The 9,960-nt window shown below is 35.4% G+C and overlaps 1 long non-coding RNA gene across 1 annotated transcript in view; it reads left to right on the top strand.

Annotated features, from left to right (window-relative positions):
- Positions 1 to 495: 495 nt before the first annotated feature.
- LOC110214949 (uncharacterized) overlaps positions 496 to 9,960 on the top strand; it is a 33,492-nt gene continuing 24,027 nt past the window's right edge. Inside the window, exons 1-4 of the long non-coding RNA XR_013487753.1 lie at positions 496 to 545; positions 1,965 to 2,201; positions 7,076 to 7,186; positions 7,986 to 8,077. This is a non-coding gene — a long non-coding RNA (uncharacterized LOC110214949). The remainder of the gene's footprint in view (positions 546 to 1,964; positions 2,202 to 7,075; positions 7,187 to 7,985; positions 8,078 to 9,960) is intronic.

Below are 9,960 nucleotides of genomic sequence, written 5' to 3'. Positions count from 1 at the left end.
ATGTGACTCTCAACTTAACCTACCTCCATAGTGACCCTCCTGGAAATGCCAGCTTATTGGATTTCCTGGTTGAAAGTCTGTGTGTCTATAATATAACTAGTCCAACAATGACCAAAATAACGGCCACTATTACACTAGAGTTTTAAGATTTGCAGCTCATTTTGACTAAAGCATCTTATTTGTATATGATAATGTATTTGTAAGTGGTCCACCAAATACGTATTTTTCATTTTTGTGTTTTCCTTCAAGAGACCTAACCCCCCAAACAAAACAAAACAAAACAAAACAAAAGAAAATAGAATCAGCTTTTAATCTCCCTTTTGCAAAGGGAAAATGATCCATTCCAGAGGCCTAGAAGCCACACCCACTCCCTCCACCCCTCCTTCCTTTCTATTCTGGCAAAGAACCACAGAATTTCAGAGGCAGCTAGTTAAAAAAAAAAAAAAATCCTTTACAACCCTTCCTTCACTCTAACCAGAATTACACAAAGGTAACTTTCATTTTCACTGTCTTTTAAAAGAAGCAAGTCAAAAACATCATGGCTGGTTAGTGTGAATCCTTTTATTTGTCTTTTGGGTTTTTTGGGTGAGGTTTTGAGGTGGGGGAGTTGTGCTCAATCCAGGTTCCAAGCATTCTTTTTCCGTCTTGTGTCCTGGGAGCACCAAGAATAGGAATATTCCTAGGAGTAGCTTTCTAATGTTGGCAAAAGTTTGAGAGTGAAGGAAAAGGATTACCATGTGTGAAGTAAACCTTTCTGATGTTAGTGTTGTTTTGGTTTGGGAATGATAACAAGGCCAGTTCCCTGAATCGGGAGAAGAGAGGGATAAACTGTCTTCACGATGATTCCTTACAGTTTTCCTGTGGTTCCTGTCTCAAACAGCATTTTCCCCTCCTTTCCCCATCCCCAAATGCTTCCAATAACAGTCCTCAAAGCTCATACAGTTGTTGAAATAATGGCTTATTAAAAAAAATCCTAATTAAAAGTATTCGTAATTACATGGAGGCACTCAGCAAGCTTCCTTCTGAGGATTTTCTGAATTCCAGCTTTTAGCAAAGTACACAAAAACTGAAGTTGTGGCCCAGACCTTGCTGAATGTGGGGAGAACCAATAGAAAATCTGATATTATCATATGTTTTATTTTAGAGTAAAGCTAGTTTTATTTTATTTTATTTTTATTTTTATTTTTTTAGGTGATAGGCAGAATATTGTAGTGTTAGAGACCTGACCTTAGAGTTAGGAAGATCTGGATTGAAGGTCTGCCTTTTCACATATCAGTTGGTCAAGTCACTTGATCTCTCCATAACCCAGATAACTAGGATGATATTACTGAGGAGTTGTTGATCAATAGGAGTAAAGGAAGTATGCATACAGTTCTTACTCCAAAGAAATTAGCAATTAGGACAATACAAACTAACAAAAACACTTCTAAGGTATCTAAAACTAAAGTGTTTCATAATAGTTTAAAATAACTATACTTTGTAAATGTCAGAGAGAGTAAATGGAAAAAATAAGCAGTATATGTAGTAAAAAGTGAAAAGGATGATTTTTAGTCTTGGCTCTCAGACTTTTGAGCAATATTACTGTGAAGAAGTCAGTTAACCTCACTGGGTGTTGGTTTCATAAAATCACAGAACTTAGGATCTTCATAATTCAGGGACCCCTAGCATTCACCTAATCCAAAACCTTTGTTGCACAAATGAAAAAAACTGAGGACTTAGGGAATAAAATTACTTACCTACTTAAGAAATTAGTAGATATACAAAGATAGACGAAGCAGGACCAATTACAGGTTTCCTTACCATTAATGTCTTCTGTTCTTCTGCTTGTGAAGTGTTTTATTTTTTTCCTAGCAAGTAATGCCTTTGAGCTAGAAGATCTTCAAAGTCCCTTCTTGTCTAAAATATACCAAATATTGTAATATATTCTGAAATCACGATTAAAAGTTCTCCTGTCTTTTCAACAGAACAAAATTTGAAGGATCCAATGAAGGTTGAACTAGCCACGTTCACAGGCCTGCTTGGTCATAATGCGGACAACCTGACAGATGAAAGTGTGCTGAATATAAATGAATTTGAGAAGATAGAAAATGACTTTACTTCTATGGTAAAAAAGGCTGAAGGCATTGTGAATATTTTCACTCAAAAAATTCAACAAATATACAAAATCTTGAAGAACACTATTGAAAAACAAATTGATGCAGGTAAGGTAATTTTAGCTTACATTAACAAACTGACATTTTTTCCATCTAAACAAGTCTCTTTTACTTGAAATCCAACATTTATTTTGGTTATTATTCCAGTGAGCATAGGAAGTATGGAGTAACTCCAACCTGAGGGTTGTTAAATGCAATATCTCAAAGATTCACTTATTGTGTTCCCGTTTTGGGCTCTCATCAAGCTTTTATGATTTCCCTCAATCTTTCATTTTCCTGGACGGGCTCACCTGCCAGGTCTTTGAAGACTTTTCCCCCTTTAGGGAAGAGACTTAGTCCCTTTAGAACAATTAGCCTTCCTAAATAGCCAGAAAGTTGTGATTCTTGTTTACAGTGATTCATATCCATATGTTCTTTCCCCATAATAGACAGTATTCTTTGAACCAATGATGTTTGGAAAAACCAGAAAGGTAGTTTCTGTCCTGCACCTTGTCTAACTTTGTACACAGCTTCAGCTCTATGAGCATCATTTATTGTGGTAGAGGCCCTAAATCAATGCTTATGATATTTATTGTGCATACACAAATTTTCAAAACTTAATTGGTTATAGAAACTAAACTAAACTTCTTTCAGCTCCTGTTCTTCTGGAGCTTAATATTTATAATGAAAGATGTTAAGATGTAAGGCTTATAGGTTGCCATGTTGTATGGCAGATAGAGGTGTGGACTTAGAGTTAAGAATACTGGGGTACAAAATCATGCCTGGCAATACTAGTTTTGTAACCATACATGAGTCTCTCTGATCCTCAGTTACTGTGGGTAAGGAAACATGCATTGGAGTGCCTACTATGTGCCAGGCATGGTACTAAGCCCTTTACAAATAGTCTCTCTTTTTTTTTTACCTTCACAACAACCCTATGAGGTAGATGCTATTATTATGCCCATTCTAGAGATGAGGAAATTGAAGCAGGCAGAAGTTAAGTGACTTCTATAGGGTCACACAGCTAGTAAGTGACTGAGGTCAAATTTGAACTCAGGTCTTCCTGGTTCCACACTCAATGCTTAATCCACTGTGTTACCTAACTGCCTCAATCTTTGACAGTATTTTTGTCAGACTATGTCCCATAAAGCTCCATACTTATGAGTACCAGAATTGCCTTGTTTTCCTCGAAGGATTGTCCTGGAAGCTAGGACTCTTCATAGTTATTTGGCTCATTTACAAGACAGGCATAGGTTTCTAAAATCACTCTTAAATCAAGGTACAGGCAAGAGGGAACATATAATGTAATCTGATACTGCTGAATTGCAAAATATTGTTTTTACTGTCAGATGTGGTTGACATGTTGATTAATTTTGAATGACACCTTTTATTTTTGCTTCTTAGTCTGTATTTATAATTTATTTTATTTTGTATGTGTTTATGCAAAATAATTGTTCTTAACTCGTGTATATTTATGACTATATATTATATAACACAAAAGGTATGAAATTTTAAATGGTTAAATGAATCACTTTTTAATTTATTAACTATTTTGTTCCCAGTACAGTATCTGGAACAGTATAGTAGTTCCTAGCTCAGTAACTTGAGCTTAATAAGTGTTTTTATTTAACTTTCAAATAGAAATTTCTACCTTTGTTTCTTTGTTGCCCTTTATGTACTTCAACATAATGAAATATGATAAATCACTTAAAGCCTGAGGTTTTCTATTGGGAAAAGAAAAAGACTGATATTTTCTGGTCATAAAATATTCTCCTTATCTCATCCTATTGTAAGAAAATACTTTTTTGTATTTAGCCTGTGTCTCCCTCCACCCCGCCTTTTTGTTAGTTATGTCTGATTTTCTTTTAGTCCATTCCTTAAAAATATGAGCATGAACAACTAATGGTCAATACATGTTTTAAAACTAGAGTTTTCTATGTGTCTTTACCCAGATAGACATGTAAATTAGATAAAATATCCCCAGATATTTTGCTGTCTGAAGTAATAAAAATGAGAAAGAGAAAAGATGTAATTAATTTTTACAGTTCTTGACAATTATATAGAGGCATCTCACTGCCTTGAAATCTGTTCTTCATGGGTGAGATGGTTGTGGGTTATGTGTAATGGTAAAGGAAGATGGCACTGAAGAATAGTATGTGGTACAACCGGGGGAAAAATGCACTAGATTTGGAGTCTCGGTGTATGTGTGTGTGTGTGTGTGTGTGTGTGTGTGTGTGTGTGTGTGTGTGTGTGTCTGTGTGTAATCAAGGCAAAGGCACTAATAATAATGGTGCTTGAGAGAAGCTCATTACAGGAAGTGGAATTTTAGCTGAGACTCAAAGGAAGCAAGGAAAGCCAAGAGGCAGAAAGGAGGCAAAGATTTCCAGTCATGGGGAGCAGTCCATAAAAATACATAGAGAAGAGAGTATCAAGAAGAGTGTGATAAATAGTGTCAAAGCCTGCAAAGAAGTCAGTAAGGATGAGGGTTGAGAAAAGGCAGTTAGATTTGGTTACTATGAGTTTATGGCAACTTTGAAGAGATCAGTTCCAACTGACTGATGAATTCAGAATCTAGAGTTCAAAGGATTAAGAAGAGAGTGGGAGGAAAGGAAGTGGAGGCCATTGTGTACACAGCCTGTTCAAAGTGTTTAACCATAAAAGGGAGAAGACATATGGGATGATAACTGCTAGAGAGGATAGTTTTTAGAGGATGGGGAAGACATAAGCATTGTAGGCAATATACAGGCGATAAACAGAAAGGAAGTGATTAAAAATTAGTGAGATAAGAATCATGACTGTGAGGAAAATAAACAGATAAATCAATTTCTCTTTCTGAGCCTTTTTTCCCCTTCTCTGTAAAGGGGAAATGATAATAATAATGCATATCTGTCTTATTGGGTTGTTGTGTGGGGTTGTACTATAAATAAATCCAAAAGATCTTGACAGGTTAGAATGCTGATCTTAACCTAAAAGACAAAATTTTAATGTAGATAAATATATGCATTGCACTGGGCCACAAATAATTAACCTCAGAAGTCTAAGATAGGAGTTTGTTTTAGATAAAAAAGTGATTTAAAAGATATCTAGTAATTTTAGTATACTGGTAATTCAGTATGAGTCAATAGTCTGCTGTGGTAGTCAATAAAACTGATTTAATCTTCACATGAAGAAAGGTATAGTGTCCAGGAATGATGATATACTAATCCTAATATGGTGCTTTGCCATATCAGCTATGGGCATCACATTTTCAGAAGGACTATGATGAACTCTAGGATATCCAGAGGAAGTTTGCCAAGTTCATTCCACATTAATATCAATAGAAGGAACTAGGGAAGTTTGACTTGGAAAAGAGAAGACTTGAGGGGAGGAAGTGACATGAAAACTTTCTTCTATGTCAAATGCTTCAAACATTTGAAGATCTGTCACCTAGAAAGGGGATTAGATTTTCTTTTTCTACTTAGGTTTGGACAGTAGAAATAGTAAAAAATGGACTGAACTTACAAGGAGGAAAAATTTGATGCAGTGTAAGGGAAAACTCTCTAACCTTCAAAGTTATCCAAAGGTCCAGTCCATTGAAGGATTTTACATTATAGTTGCATGGTCACTCGTTGAGTATATGGCAGAGAGTACTTGAATTAGATTACATTAGGCTTTCCAATTCTGAAATTCTATGATTCTGTGATTAGTTGAAATGTTACATAAATGTTAGGGCTTTCAAGAACTTATTGTTGTTATATGATTAAGTATGAGCCTCTTTTTCTTTGGTCTTTGGAAATAAATTAAATCATGTTGAAATTTATATTTCCTAACTCTTTCTTCTTGCTTTTAACTCTTATTGTATTAGAAAATGTAAAACAAGGTAGAAAATATAATTTAGAGCTTAAAGGGAAGTCAGAGTTCATCTAATTCAAACTCCTGATTTTACAGATGACAAAAGGGAGTTGCAGAAAAATTCTATGACTTACCTAGGTTCACTCAGATATTGATGAAGTCAATATTTCAACCTAGGTCTTCTGATTTAAGAACCAGTGGTCTTTCCTTGTTGCATCAGGGCAAACAATTTAATTTTAAATAATCATAAAAAAACCAAAAATAATTCAGCAAAATAGCATTATAAATTTAGAACCAGAAGGTACTTTATAGGTCATCTAGTTCAATCTCCTAATTTTATGGACAAAAAAAAGATAGACAAAAGCCCCAAGGTTCAGAGATATGATGCAACTTTCCTCCGGTCATATAGAAAATAAGCTTTGCAGTAATAATAAATGAGATTAAAGACCTGGTTTATATAATAGGTAAGATAAATCAAATGTCAAGTTTTGATGAATAGATTCTTAAATCTTAAGCATCAAGTAGATTCAGGTAAGTTTCTATGATTCAACCTAACTTCTGTTCCCATACAACATCATCATATTACAAGAATGTCTATGTCTCAGAATTACCTTGAATCTTCAAGGTACTGGGCCTAGAGAAGATTGTTGGGGGTGGTAGTAATGAGGAAGGATCATTTTCTTTCCACTTTTTTTCAGATTCTGCATACATCTCATGCACCTACAGACTCCCTTTGTTGTTTGTGGACATCATCTAACCTGTAAATTGGGCCGTCCCTCCATTATTCACCATGCATGAGGCATACTCCTTTACATGTGTCATGAATTATGATAATTTTATGGAATCCTACCCTGTATTAATAGCCTCTATAAAATAATAGAGATAACTTCATTCACCTTCATGTTTCATGTCAGCTAATAAGAATTGGCTTTCTCATTCAATGAGCTGGCAAATCTTGACTTCATAAATGAGCTTGAGTTTATAGAAGAATCACAGCTCCCAGGCCAATCACAACCCAATAGTGCTCAATAAGGAGATTTCAGTGCAGTTTGGAGAACATCCTTCAGAAAGATGTAAGATATTCATAGTCTTTTCCTATGTTTCCCCTTCAGAATCTGAGGAAGAAGAAGAAGGAAAAGAGGAAGAAGTGGAAGAGGAATAAAAGGAAAAAGAGGAAGAATGCTTGGAGGTGAAAGAGAAGGAAGTGGCTTCCTGCTTATCAGGTACTTTTCCATTTAAGACAGAGGTGGCAAACCTGCAGCCTTGAGGCCACATGTGGCCCTCTAGGTCCTCAAATGCAGTCCTTTGACTAAATCCAAACTTCACAGAACAAATTCCTTAATAAAAGGATTTTTTCTGCAAAACTTGGACTTGATCAAAAGACCACACCCAAAGACCTAGAAGGCCACATGTGGCCTTGAGGCTGCAGGTTCTTCACCCCTGTTCTAAGCTAAGACCAAACATTGACTGTCAGATATGTCACCTTCCAAATGAATTGTTAAGGGAATACAGGAGTTTTTTCAGACAAGCAGTGTAATACAATGGGAAAAGCCCTGGGTTAAAGAGCAGAAGACCTGGATTGAGATCAAGTGCCTTCTTCTAATTAACTATGTTGAATTTATTTAAAATGATGGAGCCTCTATTGGCCCACCTGTAAAATGGAACTAATAATTTTCACATGGCCTTTCTCCTAAGAATACTGGGAAAATCAAATGAGATAATGAGTATGATTTTTTTGAAAGCTACAGAGTATTATAAACATGTAAAGTATTGTTTTTACTTTATCACCCTAGTACAGTATTTGCACCACCAGGTAAAAGAAAGTATGGTGTAAATGTCTTCCAAGTAAGTTTTAAAGAAAAATCTTCCCATTTCATTCAATTCTTCTTATGAAGATTAATATATTACCCTTCACAGAGGCATTTCCCCAAGATGACAAAAGTTAAGAATATAGAATATCATACAAATGCAAGGTCAAGGAATAATCCTTCTCATAAACTTTTGGGATTTTTTTTCTTGTAGTTCCCCTGACAATTGAGGCTCCTGAATTCCACAAAGAGGTCAAGCTCTGTCCCCCAGATCTATACCAGAATTTGAAGAAAATGGAAGAAGAGGTACAATGTTGGAACAGGTGTAAAAAAAAAAGAGAGGCAATCAAATATAGAGAATGAGGAAATTGCAGAGTTTGTTTGTTTTTGTTTTTGCCTGGAAATAACTCTGGATCACCTGGAGGATAAAGAAAGTTGTTCATATGGTCATTCCTAGGCATCAAGGTTCTGATCTGTTTCACAGAGAAAAGTGCCTCCCATTATGAAGTCCTAATCATTTTTCATTCAATTCAACAAATATTTTTAAGCAGGACCCACAATATGTCTGTCAGTCTTGTATGTGGTATGAATGTCACAAGATAACTGAGGGATTTGCAAAGGGATGGAAGGGATCATAAATACAACCAATTCTAATCAACAGGAAGAAAGGGAGCTCTCTAAATCAAGCAATATAGATTGACATGAAACTTTTTAGTTAACTTCATAATGGGACAGTTAAAGGAGTATGAAAACAGAAACCTGGCACAATGTCATATGAATGCTTCCTGGATGCTAAATGTACTGACACAATTCCCAAGTCTTTTCTCCATATTCACATGGCAAGCATTCTAGGCTTTCATCACCTTTCCTGTGGAGTTTTCCAACAGCTTCTTAGTGTCCCTGCAGCCAACGTCATTTGCCAGTTTCTCCTTTAAATGGATGCCAAGTTGGTATCACCAAAGTAAAGTTCTCACCTTGTCTCTTGCCAGCTCAAAAAATCTCTATGGAGCTTTATTGTCTCTAGGATGAGATACAAACTAATTTAAAAAAAAAACTTGCATAACCTGGCTTTAATCTATTTTTTTTCAGGAAGGTTGTATATTACCTCACCTGAAATGTTCAACATTCTGGTCAAAGTCGTCTATTTGATGCTGTTTTACAAATCCTGCCTCAGTGTCTTTGAAAGTCTGCACCCTGTGACTGTAAGGCTTTCCCTGCTCATCTCCATGTCTTGGAACCCCTTGATCCCCTCTTTGAACCAGTTCATATGAGACTGAGATTCAAGTGTTGCACACTTCCCCTCATTTTCCTCTCAATTTTAAAAACTCCTTTTTTTTATTGAACAGTTTTCAAATATTCATTTTTGTCATATCCTTTTAAAAGATCAATTCATAATCTAATAACATGCAGATTAAAAAGAAGCTGTTTTGTCTAATAGCATTTTTGTTACAGTGGTCTCTCAAATTTCACAATATAAGAAAATTTAGAAATACAAAACTTATTACCAGTCAGATGACATAAATTCAGTTGAATGCATTTCCAAATTATCCCATATAAAAATCATCAATCTTATTACCTTTGGCATTTTAAACCCTCTTTAGAGTTATCAGGCATGAGACAATTATGCTCAATAAAAGAAATAATAATAATGTAGCGATTAGCATATGCCAGTCACTATGTTAAGCACTTTACAATCATTATATTATTTTGATGCTCAGAACAACTCCAGGAGGTGGGAACTATTATTACAAACAGATATAAGATAACTTGCTTAAGATTACACAGCTAACAAATTTCTGTAAGTGGAATGTAATTCAAGTTTCCCTACATATTTCCAGCATTTTTACATTAATATATAAATTTATTTATTTTTACTTTTCAACATTTACTTCCACAAGATTTTGAATTCCATATTTTCACCATTCTTGCCCCTCCCCCAACCCCAAGATAGCATGCATTCTGAATACACCTTCCCCTAGTCTGCCCTCCCTTCTATCTCTCCGCCCCCTTCTCTTATCCTCTTCCCTTCTATTTTCCTACAGGGCAGGATAGATTTCTCTACCTCATTTCCTGTATTTCTTATTTCCCAGTTGCATGTGGAAACATTTTTTTTTAAACATGTGTTTTTAAAATTTTGGGTTCTAAATTTTCTCTCTTCTTCCCTCCCCACCCATCCTCATCAAAAAGGC

The sequence above is a fragment of the Phascolarctos cinereus genome, unplaced genomic scaffold (genome assembly GCF_003287225.1).
Source record: "Phascolarctos cinereus isolate Bilbo 61053 unplaced genomic scaffold, phaCin_HiC Scaffold_726;HRSCAF=1367, whole genome shotgun sequence".
NCBI lineage: Eukaryota > Metazoa > Chordata > Mammalia > Diprotodontia > Phascolarctidae > Phascolarctos > Phascolarctos cinereus.
Note: the sequence above shows the minus strand (reverse complement) of the source record. Positions and strands in the feature narration are given on the sequence as shown.